This window comes from Hyla sarda, chromosome 7 (assembly GCF_029499605.1).
Source record: "Hyla sarda isolate aHylSar1 chromosome 7, aHylSar1.hap1, whole genome shotgun sequence".
Taxonomy (NCBI): Eukaryota; Metazoa; Chordata; class Amphibia; order Anura; family Hylidae; genus Hyla; species Hyla sarda.
Genome location: NC_079195.1, coordinates 25734191 through 25748594, shown reverse-complemented (window position 1 = coordinate 25748594; position 14404 = coordinate 25734191). Strand labels below are relative to the sequence as shown.

The window sequence follows — 14404 nt, the reverse complement described above, 5'->3', positions numbered from 1 at the left end:
CGACCTTGCTTCTGTCTACTCCCTTGTACCGCGCCTATCTTCAGCAGTCAGAGAGGTTGAGCCGTTGCTAGTGGATACGACCTGGTCACTACCGCCGCAGCAAGACCATCCCGCTTTGCGGCGGGCTCTGGTGAAAACCAGTAGTGACTTAGAACCGATCCACTAGCACGGTCCACGCCAATCCCTCTCTGGCACAGAGGATCCACTACCTGCCAGCCGGCATCGTGACAACAGCATTGTTTGCAGTTAACATACACCCAAAAGGTGTCTCCAATCCACACTGAAGAGGTCTTTACTAGGGATGAGCGAATCGAATCTGAAGAATCTGAATTCATTACAAATTTCAGGAAAAATTAGATTTGCAACATGTAAACGTGTAAATATCGCCGCGATGCAATCACGTGAATCGTTTCATTAAACTCCATTAAGTGCGGTCTAGGCTCCAGGGCATCTAAAATGGCGGATCCACATGTGAGGACGTGGGGCAATGAATCCTGGGAAGGCGGGAACAAGGGTCAGCAGGATGACCCTGAATCACATTCAGCATGCAGCCTATCAGCAGCAAACCACCCCTGTGTTGTCACAGCCCTATATAATCGGCAGCCATCTTTCGACCAGTCACATTAGCGTTCTATTACAGAGAGAGAGGGACAGAGAGCAGTGCGTGTTGCACAGAAAAGCATTTTTACAGCAGCGATTCACCTCCCAGTCACATCAGCATTCTATTGCAGAGAGAGAGGGGGACAGAGAGCAGTTTGTTGCACAGAAAAGCTTTTTTATAGCAGCGATTCGCCTCAAGCCCAAATCCAGCCTAGAAGCACTGATAGGGAAGGGAGTGAGATTGAGATAGAGAGTGCAATTTTGGGTGTAGTACACAGTAACTTTGTGCTGCAGCACTGGTGTGTACAACAACTGAAAAGCTAACAGTAGCCAGCCAGTTACGATGAGCAGAGCACTAAAAGCATATTGTCCTCTATTAGGTGTAACCTGTGCGTACATCTAAGTGAGGTATCATTTTGTTCTTGTTAAAGTCTTAAGGGCCTAGATACTGTGAAAGGCCAGCCAAAAGTACACACCTGCTGATGTTGTAGACAAATACTGTTTTAAGCGTACTGGAGCGCATTTTCCTCCCTTCATAAGTGCATACCACATATGTACATCTAAGCGGTGTACCATCTTGTTCCTGTTAAAGTTTAAAGGGGCTAGATACTGTGAAAGACCAGTCAAAAGTACACACCTGCTTGTATTGTAGACAAATACTGTTTTAAGCATATTGGAGCGCATTGTCCTCCCCTCAAAAGTGCATATAAGTACATTTAAGTGGTGTACCATTTTTTTCCTGTTAAAGTCTTAAGGGCATAGATACTGTGAAAGGCCAGCCAAAAGAACACACCTGCTGGTGTTGTAGACAAATACTGTTTTAAGCGTAGTGGAGCATATTGTACTCCCCTCATATACGCACTAAGTATGTCAGGCAGAGAAGTGCCAGGATGTGCAGAGGAGTGGCAGAGGCCTAAATTCATCAGGCAGAGGTCGCAGCAGACTGTGGGCGAGTGGAAGCAGGAGTCGAAGCGAGAGGCCTGAGCTACCGGTATCAGCTAGCGGTCATGTCTTGACCAGCAACCCATCTGCCGTCATCAATTGGTTGACACATTCATCCACTTCATCACAATTGACATCTGATACCCCCAGTCAACAGTCGGTGGATTCCTCAGACACAACCGTCAGTTGGCTTGGCTGGGAGCAGTCCCTGTCCTCCCATTGCCTCTGTCCTATGCTGTTCCCTCCCCCACAGAAGTATCTTATTCTATGGGTTCAGCTCCACTTAGTGTCATTCAGCCACTATATGCTCTACTCATGCTGCCGCCACCTCCATGCTGGGTCATTCAGCCACTATATGGTCTCCTCATTCTACCACCACCTCCAGGCTGTGTCATTCAGCCACTATATGGTCTCCTCATGCTGCCGCCACCTCCACGCTATGTCATTCAGCCACTTTATGGTCTCATCATACTGATGCCACCTCCAGGTTCTGTCATTGTGCCGCTCTGTGACAGTGATTCTAATAGCAACGCCTCTGATCTGCATGTCATACTGAATAACCACATTATTTCACTAACCCAGCACACATCCTATGCATGTTACAGCAAGGCAAAGTGTTCTACACCCCCAATGAGGCTCTCTGTAGGCCAGAAATAGCCGTTTTTAATAGCAATTTTCTGCGAATAAATTCAGACAAAACAAATTTTGGGGGAAAATTCAGCGTATCGGCCAAATAATTTTTTTTTTAAATTCGCTCATCTCTAGTCTTTACCCTAAACTTGTATTTCTACTCTGAAATGGAGATTTGTTTCAAATCAGGAGAAGAAGAAGCTGAACAAGTGCTCCTCTGCACCCACTTCTTAGTGGCCCTCTAGCCAGAGCCAGCGTAACTTTACTTTCATGTCACAACCTTTACAGCCTTATGCCTTGCAACAGGGTACGATAACACAACTAACCAAGAGTAACCAAGGTATTTGAAGAATTTTACAGAGTGAACAAGAAGACCCCTTTCAGTGGAGTTTAACTTTCTGGACTATTCTGTAAAGCAAAACCTAAAGTGTTTCTAAAGACTAAATTATTCTTACCAAGAAAACTACTAACGGTCTTTTCACATGGCAGAATTTCCACCTCAAAATAAAGCCCATAGACATCTCTGGGATTCCACACTCCCATTCACACTTCTGAATTTCCGCTTGTGGAATTCCGCTAGCAGAATTCTGCAAGCAGAAATTCAGAAGTGTGAATGGGAGTGCGGAATCCCATAGAAGTCTACAGGCTTTAATTTAAGGAGAGATTCTGCAAGCGGAAATTCTGCCGTGTTAATAGACCCTAAGGCTAGGTTCACACTGTGGAATCTCCGGGCAGAAAATTTCCGCCCAGAGATTCCGAGTGCGGCCAGCGTTGGCGCTAGGACCGTGCTAACACTGCAGTCTCCAATAGACTTCAATCTGTTCCGCGAGTATTTCCGCCTGAAGAATGAGCAACACCATTCTTCAGGCAGAAATTTTAAAGCGGATTTTCCATTCACAAATTCTGCTTCACAAATTCCGAAGTGTGAATTTGTGAACGGAAACCCATTCACTACACTATACATTTTAGTAAGCAGAATTTCTGCCTGCAATTTCAAAGTGGAATTGCAGGTGGAAATTCCGTAGTGTGAACCTAGCCTTAGGAGGATGTTAGGTTATGTTAAGGCAACAAAAGATAATAAAGATGAAGGGTTATGGTGGGATAATAAAGATTTAGGGTTACGATGAGATATTTATGCATTATTTAAGTTGTAAAAATATTAATTCTTTGGTCATAAAGGTGCAACAATTACAATTATCTATATACTTTTGCAAACCATGGTAAAGTTCATTACTATTTGCTTCCATGGTGGAGCATTTAGTCATTAATGGTGTACTTGGCTTGAAAAGGTTGAGAAACACTTGTCAATGACTAGACAATGTTCTATGAGCTAAACACATTGGCAGCTGCTGTGCAAATCTTTCTTGTAGTTTGCTAGAATTAAAGATGAGCGAATCTCCTAAGATTCATTTTGGTCCCGATTCGGCGAGTTTGACTGAGACTCGAAACCAGAGGCTTCTGAAGTTTTCCATTGTCCTGTAAAAGTCCTCTCAGGGCGCATTTACACGGAAGAAATTCCGCACGGAATTCTACAAGATTTTTCTGCACGGAATTCAGCCTAATGTTTGCAAATCAGCTGGTGCCAGAAAGTTTAAAAAAGATTTGTAAATTACTTCTACTTAAAAATCTTTCCCCTTCCAGTACCTATCAGCTGCTAAATAGTACAAAAAGTTGTGTAGTTCTTTCCAGTCTGACCACAGTTGCTCTCTGCTGACACCTCTGTCCATGTCAAGAATTGTCCAGAGCAGCCTATGTTTGCTATGGGGATTTCCATGCATTTACTCTGGACAGTCCCTGACACGGACAGAGGTGGCAGCAGAGAGCACTGTGGTCAGACTGAAAAGAACTACACAACTTCCTGTGGGGCATACAGCAGCTGATAAGTCCTGGAAAAAGTAAGATTTTTATATAGAAGTCATTTACATATCTGTTTATCTTTCTAGCACCAGTTGATTTGAAAACATTTTTTTTTCTACTGGAGTACCCCTTTAACATGAATTGCAAAAGGTTTGGCTTATTATAAATCCCATTTTTGTAGAATATGTATCAAATTCAATTCATGTTGCATTGATTCACTCATCTATAGCTACAATGTATAAGTCTACAGTCCATAGAACAATTTGTAGAATGAATACAATTGTATCCACTTTATAGCCGAGAACAGTTTGGCTATGTATGGGCTTGCTGCCTCTGAAGATAAGCAAGACTGTTCCTATTCATTGATAGCAAGAACATAAAGACTTTTTGAAAATTGTAGAACTTTTCCAGTAAAAGTGGGAATTCTCTTTCACAGGAAAGAATTGAATAGAATCCATAAAGGAGTCTAAGACACAAAAAAGCCCAAATAACGTCAATCTACTATTAAGACGTGAATGAACTTGTTCCTCCTGTTCATTCAAAGAATAACAAGAAACAAAAAAAAACAAGTTTATATAATAAAGACCTGTGTGAGTTTCCAAACATGTGCGGCCCCTTCCGACAGTGCCTCCTCAGTATTATGTGTATGAGTGTGATCCCTTGAAGTGACAGTCAGGGCAGGAAATTGTTGTGTTATTCAGTCTTTAATTCTGAGATAGAGATTCTCTTGTATGTTTCCTTCGGAAGAATTCTGGAGGGCTTCTGCTGCTTTCCAGGGGTCACAATAAACTGGAATTGGAACAAACTGTAAGGACAAAGCATTTTTCAGGTTCGATGAAAGTTTATTTATTTCTAGTAATATTCATCATTGTCTACATGAACATTAAAATAATAAGAACATTAATTTTTGATTCATAATTAACATTTAGACTTAAATTCAGAATTGGTTAATTTATACAATTGTTCACAGTCTTATCAGGATGTGTTAAGTAGAAAACGAAATCTATTTTGTTAAAATTTTAATGGGTTTTTGAACTCCCGGAGAACAACAGATAATCTTTTGTGGATTGTGTGTGATGTAACTGCATAAGGCTTTATGGAAAGACTTGTGTTTTATTTACAGTAGTTGTCATGTTTGGTAAATATACATTGGTGTTTAATTTATATAACACAGTTTAAAAAAATGTATAAATTTTCAATATATATATATTTTTATTTTTTTTTTGTTTTGCTTTTTTTTTTTTTTTTTTTTTTTGCAGCACACAGTGTATTTTTTTTTTTTATTGCCACTTTTTAATGTTACCATGTAATATATTACAAAACCAGAAAAAGAAAAAAAATATTTGTGGGGTGAATTTAAGAAATGGAATTGTCCAATTTTGCATAAAAAAAAAAAAAAATGTTCTACAATCATTTCAAAGTTTATCTGACTGTTGCCTTTATTCTGTATAATCACAGATAGCAATTTTTTATGCTTTTTGTTTGGTTTTTCTACTTTAAAAAAAATAAAATTGCTTAATAAAATCTTTCCATCACTTCTGTAATTTTTTGACTGTTGACATTACATTATTCTGTATGATCACATAGATACCAAATTTTTATAAATTTTTTTTACTCATAAAAAAAAATCTTTTTTTTTAATCATCTGTGGGTTTGTGAGGGCTAATTTTTTTTGTGTGTGTGTGTGTGTGTATATATATATATATATATTATATATATAAATAATATTTTTTTGGTATGTGATGTGACCAAAGATCAACAATTGTGGCTTTTTGTGTATTTTTATGGCATTCACTGTATGGGATCAATAACATTATATTGTTAGTTTGAGATTGTATTATTGGTTCCACATTTGAAAAATGGTAGGTGATTTACATTTTTATTGGGGAGAGGAGGATTTGTAAACAAATATTTTTATTAACTGTTTTTATCAATTTTTTAAATATTTTTTTTTAAGTCCCTATAGATTACATTTTAAAGATATCACTTGATTTCTTAGGCTGGGTTCACATATGTCCGGTGTCCAGCATAGTTTCCCTTTGGTATGCTAGAACTGATCCCATTTATTTGAATTGGACAGTTTACAATCATCCATCAATTTTGACGCCGGATGGTTGGACACATTGAACGGCGTCCAGAAACAATGGATGCCAGATATTACACAACTGATGACAACTGATGCACGTTGTCATTAGTTTCGGCATCAATTGTATAACGATTTTGGCTGGGTTCACTGAGTTCCCTAATGTGGGGAGCTATACTGCACCTAATGTGGAGAACTATACTGCACCTAATGTGGGGGAACTGTACTGCACCACCTAATGTGGGGAGCTATGCTGCACCTAATGTGGAGAACTATACTGCACCTAATGTGGGGGGGACTATACTGCACCTAATGTGGGGGAACTATTCTGCACCTAATGTGGGGGAACTGTACTGCACCTAATGTGGGGGAACTGTACTGCACCTAATGTGGGGGGCTATACTGCACCTAATGTGGAGAAGTATACTGCACCTAATGTGGGGAACTATACTGCACCTAATGTGGGGGAACTGTACTGCACCTAATGTGGGGGAACTGTACTGCACCTAAGGTGGGGGAACTATACTGCCTACCTAATGTGGGGGAACTATAGTGCCTACCTAATGTGGGGGAACTATAGTGCCTACCCAATGTGGGGGAATTATACTGTCTACCTAATGTGGGGGAACTATACTGCCAGCCTAATGTGGGGGAACTATACTGCCAACCTAATGTGGGGGAACTATACTGTCTACCTAATGTGGGGGAACTATACTGCCAACCTAATGTGGTGGAATTACAACCTAATGTGGGAGGAACTATACTTCCAATCTAATATGGGGGAACTACAACCTAATGTGGGGTGAACTATACTGCCAACCTAATGTGGAGGAACTACAACCTACTGAGGGGGAACTATACTGCCAACCTAATCTTGGGAAGCTATACTGGCAGCCTGATGTGGGGGAACTATACAGCTAACCTAATGTGGGGGGAACTATACAGCAAACCAAATGTGGGGGGAACTATACTGCCAACCTAATGTAGGGGAACTATACACAAAATTATAAAATTGTACTATTCTGATCCCTATAACTTTTTTTTCTGTATATGGGGATGTATGAGGTCATTTTTTGCGCTTTGATTTGTAGTTTTTATCGGTACTATATTTGTTTTGATGGGACTTTTCAATTTCTTTTAGATATTTTTTATAGTATTTGAAGTGACCAAAAATGTGCAAACCTGGTTCGTGCACTATTACGACTTTTGGGGCCCCTCTTTTGATTTTGCCTAGGGCCACGCTAAGCCTAATTCCGACCCTGCCAGTGGATAATACTGGAAATCAACGATCACGGTGATACCTAGTAATAACCCCTTAGACACAGCGATCAAAGTTGATCACCGCATCTAAAATGTAAAAAAAAAATGCTTCCCGGCAGCTCAGTGGAGCTGATTAGGACCACGGCGGTAAAACAGAGAAGACGCGAGGAAGGTCCCTACCTTCCTCCTCGGCATCTGATCGGCAACTACTGCTTCATGCCTGAGATCCAGGCTGGAACAGAAGAGCGCCGTTAACACTGATCAATGCTAAGCTATGATATAGCATTGATCAGTGTATGCAATCAGAAGATTGCATGATATAGTCCCCTATGGGGGATATATATGTGTAAAAAAAAGTTTAAAAAAAAAGTGAATAAATGTGATTTAACCACTTCCGTAATAAAAGTTTGAATCACCCCCTTTGCCAATTAAAAAAAAATAAATGTAAACAAAAATAAACATATGTCCAAACTATAAAAATATGTAGTAAACTAAACCGCATGGTCAAATAATTTTTTTTTTATAAAAAGTGATCAAAAAGTCCCATTAAAAATGAGCCCTCAAACCGCCCTGCATGCGGAAGAATAACAAAGTTATAGGGGTTAGAAGAGGACCTTTTTAAAAGTACAAATTTTCATGTAATCAGTTATAATTTTCACCAGAAGTAAAACAAAATAAAACCCATATTAGTAGGGTATCATTTTAATTGTATGTACCTACAGAATTAAGATAAGGTGTCATTTTTACCGAAAAGTGCACTGCGTAGAAACAGAAGCCCCCAAAATTACAAAATGGCATTTTTTTTTTTTTTTTACATTTTGTCCCACAAATATATTTTGTTATGGTTTCATCATAGATATTTGGGTAAAATGACTGATGTCATTATGAAGTACAATTTGTGGCACAAAAAACAAGCCATCATATGGGTATGTAGGTGCAAAATTGAAAGGGTTAGGATTTTTAAAAAGTGAGGAGGAAAAAAACAAAAGTGCAAAAACGGAAAAACATTGAGTCCTTAAAGGGGTACTCCGCCCCTAGACATCTTATCACCTATCCAAAGGATAGGGGATAAGATGTCAGATCGCCACGGTCCCGCTGCTGGGGAGCCCCAGGATCGCTGCTGCGGCACTGCGCTATCATTGCTCTGCACGTAATGACGGGTAATACAGGGGCCGGAGCATCGTTACATCATGGCTCCGCCCCTCGTGATGTCGCAGTCCGCCCCCTCAATAAAAGTCTGTCGCTCTGTGCAGCAATGAGCGCAGTGCCGCAGCAGTGATCTCGGGGCTCCCCAGCAGCTGGACCGCGGTGATCTGACATCTTATCCCCTATCCTTTTAGATAGGGGATAAGATGTCTAGGGGCGGAGTACCCCTTTAAGGCGTTGAATACAAAATACTGAAATTTTTCCCCACCATTCGAAGGAAATGGCATCATATTATATTGGACTGGATGGGGTCTATGTACCAGGAGCTGTACAAAAAGTAAGAATTGCCATATTAGTTATGTGATGTTGCGGTGGGGGTCCTGCTCAGTCTTCCTTTTTATTTCAGGAGACAACTGAGGATGACACTGTAAAAGATGCTTCATCTGAGACCTGCTGAAAAACAGTGTCACATTCATCTGCTTACATACTGGAACCGCCGCCAGGATCGGACAATTTTTTTTTTATTGCTTTTGCCAAAGTTTAACAGTTTATTTACATTTAAGATTCAGCCAAACAAATCACCGTATAAAGATGTTTTATATCTATATATATATATAAATGTCATCTCAGCGGTAGGATTGTAATATGGAGGCTATGACTGGCGGGATCTGGTTTGGAGACGACTCACTTGAAATAGTTTTTGTTTTGAAGGTTACGAGGTAAACGCAGTCTGAACTAGATTCATAAGATATGCCATTCCATAGATATTAAATACAGTTATTAAAAATATTTTTATGGCTATTGACTATTCTATGTCTATAGTCTATGGCTATTCATCACACTCCATTAAAGTTTCTGATGACCAGTTCGGCTGCTGCAGATGCCGGTAGGACCACTAGTCTGCTGACTATTGTTCCCTGCTATACTCTCATGAAGATGTGCCCATTTTTTATGTATACTACCTACATTGCCTTAGTCCCCAGGAAACCTACTTAGACACCAGGAAACATACTGCAAAAAAGGTAGGAGTGTTTTTCCAATCAAGGTTTTCACAAGGAAAACAATTTTGGTCCAAAAAAATGCCATGTGTGTATTTTTTTGGTTTTTTGTTTTGTTGTACAAAAAACCCCCTGTCAGTTTTCTGCCAAAGACTTTAAGAACTCCTGGAAAAAAATCTTTTGCAAAAGTTACAAAAAATAAAAAATGCCACCAAGAAACGCTTGTAAAAATCTCATTAAAAAATAAATAAATAAATAAATAAAATAAAAGATTAAATGTGTGTTTCACATGTGTTTTAACATTAAGAAATAAAAATTGTATTTGTTCGTTGGTAGATTTTGTTTTTTTAAACCATCCATCAAACATCAAATCCATCAAATATACCAAGTGCCAGAATTTTTTTTTTATTTTTTTTTATTTTTTATAATTTTTTTACATTACAGCCCCAAAAAACTGTAATAAAAAGTGAACTAAAAGTCTAATCTATGCCAAAACAGTACCTGGTAATGGTAACTGAAGACAATGGTGTACAAAAAGAGAAGTCCAGCTCACCCCCTGTTTACCTCCCTCGTCACAGACCAATGTGGAACATACTACTTGAACTTGGCAAAGAAAAAAGATGGTCCAGCACAGTGGCTCAATTGCAGTAGTGATCTTTATTTCATAGTAGCAATGCACACGGATAAGAAGATAATGGTGCTATCAATAAACTTTATACACAAAAAAGTAAAAAAGTTATAGGTGTCATTAAATTGTATATATATACATATATATATATATATATATATATATATATATATATATTAATGCAAAATAGGTACTGTTGTAATTGTACCAACCCGAGCAATACAGATAGCCTGTACTTTTCACCGCACAGTGAATAGTGTAAACACCCCTACCCCATAAATTTGTAAAAATAATTATTTTTTTACTTCTTTAAATACTGTTTTTTTTTTTTTTCTTTCTGTTAATTTATGGAAAAAAGTATAATACATTCTTTAACAAAACAAGCTCTCAATACGGAGATAGAAAATTAAATCATAATGACTCCCCATTTACATGATGGAATGTCCGCACCTGTACATTCCACAGGCGGAATAGGACCACTCGGAATTGCGGTATCTCCGTAGACAGCAGTGCATTTCCAAGCTGAATCCACAGAAAGCATTGACATGTTATTTCTTTCTGTGGAGTCTGGAATTACAATTTTTGCTACAGATGTTCACGTCATGAAAATTCTGCCTTTTTTATGGTGTGATGAGAAGAATGGGATCCAACAGAATTTCCCAGTAACATTTTTCTGCCGGTTTCACTTGGAAATTCCATCGTGTAAATGTGGCCTTAGAAAGAGAGGAGGAAAAAAAAATGAAAACCCCAAAATTGAAATTGACTGCATCATTAAGGGCTTGAAATATTCATCATTTGTACATTTTCCTTTTGGTCAAAATAAATTAAAAACATGCCCTTTTTTTATTATTTATATTATTGTTTTACATTTATTATACATTTTCGAAAATTATGTGTTGCAATAAGTTTAGATATTTTTAGAAAAGTAGAAATTATAAATATTTATGGCATAATTGAAATCAATATATTAGTTTATTTTTTTTTTTAAGTTCACAAAATGCTAAAATCTATATTTAAACCTGTGTTGCACCAATCTGTTATGTTCTAGATTTTTTGAAAAATTACACAGATAGAAGTTATAAGAATAACATTTGGACCTATATGAACCTTCAAACCAAGGTTTCAATAGTTTTTCTACTCCAGTAATTATTATTATTATTATTGCTATTTTTTATTTTAAAGAAATGTAATTACCATGTAATGGTAGCCATATTTAAATATATATATATATATATATATATATATATATATATATATATTAGATTCTATAAAGGGAGATTTATCACAACCTATGTAGAGGAAGAGTGGTGCAGTTGCCCATAGAAACCAATCAGATCGCTTCTTTCATTTTATAGAGGCCTTTTTAAAAATTAAAGGCGCAATCTGGTTGCTATGGGCAACTGCTCCCCGTTTCCCCTGTACAGGTTTGATAAATCTCCCCCTATAAGGGTAAAGGTCTTGCTCTAGTTTCTGTTAATGGCTAACACCCTTCATAATCTATACCTCCCCTACTGTCACATAGATTTTTCTTTACGTCTCTGGAATGCTATACCCCAGGTTAATTCCCAACATCCATAATTTACAGTCACTATTATTATTTTTATTATTACATTTGGATTTGTGACTCACAACCATCTTGGTTTCTCTCCAGGAGAGGGTGTGGATATAACTATTTAAGAGGCACTTTGCTGGCACACCTCCATATTATAGTTACATGGTTGGCAATGCCTTCTCCTTAAACCCGTTGACTTCTTAAGAGTTATGGTATGTTAACAAGGCTATGAGCGGCTGGAAAACTACAACCCTTATTGTCAATTACTAAGCCTCATTGAATACACAAGTTGGGATGCATGAAAGTTTTAACTTAAAGGGGTACTCCATTGGAAAACGTTTTCTTCTAAATCAACTGGTGCCAGAAAGTTAAACAGATGTGCAAATTACTTCTATTAAAAAATCCCAATCCTTCCAGTACTTATCAGCTGCTGTATAATACACAGGAAGTCCTTTTATTTTTGAATTTCCTTTCTGCCTGATGACAAGTGCTCTCTGCTGACAACTCTGTCCACCTCAGGAACTGTCCAGAGCAAAAGAGGTTTGCTCCTTGGAATTTTCTTCTGCTCAGGACAGTTCCTGACATAGACAGAGGTGTCAGCAGAGAGCACTGCGGTCAGGCAGAAAATAAATTCCAGCAGCAGATAAGGTACTGGAAGGATTATGATTTTTTAATAGAAGTCATTCACAAATCTGTTTAACTTTCTGGCACCAGTTGATTTAAAAGAAAATGTTTTCCAGTGGAGTACCCCTTTAACCCCCTTAAGGATGAGTGCCGTAAATGTACGGCGCTGCCAAGAAGTTCTTTGTGCACAGCGCCATACATTTATGGCACAGCTTTCCTTGATCACTGCTCTGGACGCGGTGATCGGAACGGGATGACTTCTGATATCTATCAGCAGCCATCCCAGCATATCGCCCAGGGGGGTCCTGAAACCCCCCCATGTCGGCGAACGCGGCAAAACTCCGGTCAATTCAGACCAACGATTTGCCTCTATTCCGGGTCAATCGGGTCTCAGGTGACCCGGTCACCCGGAAAAAAAGGGTGAATGGGGCTGTCCGAGACAGCCCCATTCACCCTTACCCAGCAGGAGTGAGGTGGCATGGGTGCCGCCTCACAATCACGTGGTTGATCGGTCGGACCGACCGACCAATCACGGACCTGCTGGGGACGGCGATCGGAGTGGAGATCGGCACCAGCAGCGACAGGAGCAGCAGGATGGGTCCCGGCGGCATGATACAACGGCAGCGGTGCAGGCAGCAGGATACAGCAGGAGGTGAGGTCTGTTCAACTCCTGCTGTTGCTTAGCTACAACTTGCAGCATGCAAAGCCAAAGGGCATGCTGGGAGTTGTAATTTTGCAACAGCTGGATTTCCAACTGCAACTCCCAGCATGCCCTTTGGTAGTCTGTGCATGCTGGGGGTTGTAGTTATGCAACAGCTGGAGGCACATTTTTTCTATGAAAAAGCGTGCATTCAGCTGTTGCATAACTACAACTCCCAGCATGCACAGACTACCAAAGGGCATGCTGGGAGTTGTAGCAGTGTGCCTCCAGCTGTTGCAAAACTACAACTCTCAGCATGCCCTTCGACCGTCAATGCATGCTGATTGTTGCAGTTTTGCGACAGCTGGAGACACAATGGTTCTGAAACCGAGTTTGTTACCTACCTCAGTGTTTCCCAACCAGTGTGCCTTCAGCTGTTGCAAAAATAAAACTCCCAGCATGCACTGAGAGACTGTACTTGCTGGGAGTTGTAGTTTTGCAACAGCTGGATGCACATTGGTTGGGAAACACTGAGTTAAGTAACAAACGCTCAGTGTTTTGCAACCAATGTGCCTCCAGCTGTTGAATAACTACAACTCCTAGCATGTATGGTCTGTCAGTGCATGCTTGGAGTTGTAGTTTTGCAACAGCTGGAGGTTTGCCCCCCCCCCCCCATGTGAATGTACAGGGAACATTCACATGGGCGGGATTACAGCAAGTTTGCTGCTGCAAGTTTGAGATGCGGCAAATTTTCAGCCACAGCTCAAACTCCCAGCTCAAACTCACTGTAAACCCAATCGTGTGATTACACCTACACAAAATAAAAAGTAAAACACTACATAACCCTACACAGCCCCCCCCCCCCCCCAAATAATAAAAAAAAAAAAAAAACATCTTGTACGGCACTGTTTCCAAAACAGAGCCTCCAGCTGTCGAAAAACAACAACTCCAAGTATTGACGAACAGCCACTGACTGTCCAGGCATGCTGTGAGTTTTGCAACAGCTCGAGACACCCTGTTTGGGAAACACTGCCGTGGGGTATTTTTGTGGCGGATTCAAATCCCCAATTTAGGCCTCAAATGCGCCTGGTGCTCTCTCGCTTTGGAGCCCTGTCGTATTTCAAGGAAAAAGTTTTGGGCCACATATGGGATATTTCCGTACTACGGTATTTCCGTACTTGTAACTTCTTGGGGGGCTTTTTCTCCTTTTACCGCTTATGAACAGGTAAAGTCGGGGTCTACACCAGCAAGTTAGTTTAAAATTTATTTTTTTTACACTAACATGCTGGTGTTGCCCCATACTTTTAATTTTCACAAGCGGTAAAAGGAAAAAAAGACCCCCAAAATTTGTAACGCAATTTCTCCTGAATACGGAAATACCCCATATGTGGGTGTAAAATGTTCTGCAGACGCACAACAAGGCTCAGGAGTGAGAGCGCACTAT

General features: G+C 39.7%; 1 long non-coding RNA gene across 1 annotated transcript in view; it reads left to right on the top strand.

The window, feature by feature from the left end:
• Positions 1-9693, top strand: part of LOC130282027 (uncharacterized) — a 168691-nt gene extending 158998 nt beyond the window's left edge. The window contains exon 5 of the long non-coding RNA XR_008846216.1: positions 8925-9693. This is a non-coding gene — a long non-coding RNA (uncharacterized LOC130282027). The remainder of the gene's footprint in view (positions 1-8924) is intronic.
• The last annotated feature ends 4711 nt before the right edge of the window (positions 9694-14404 follow it).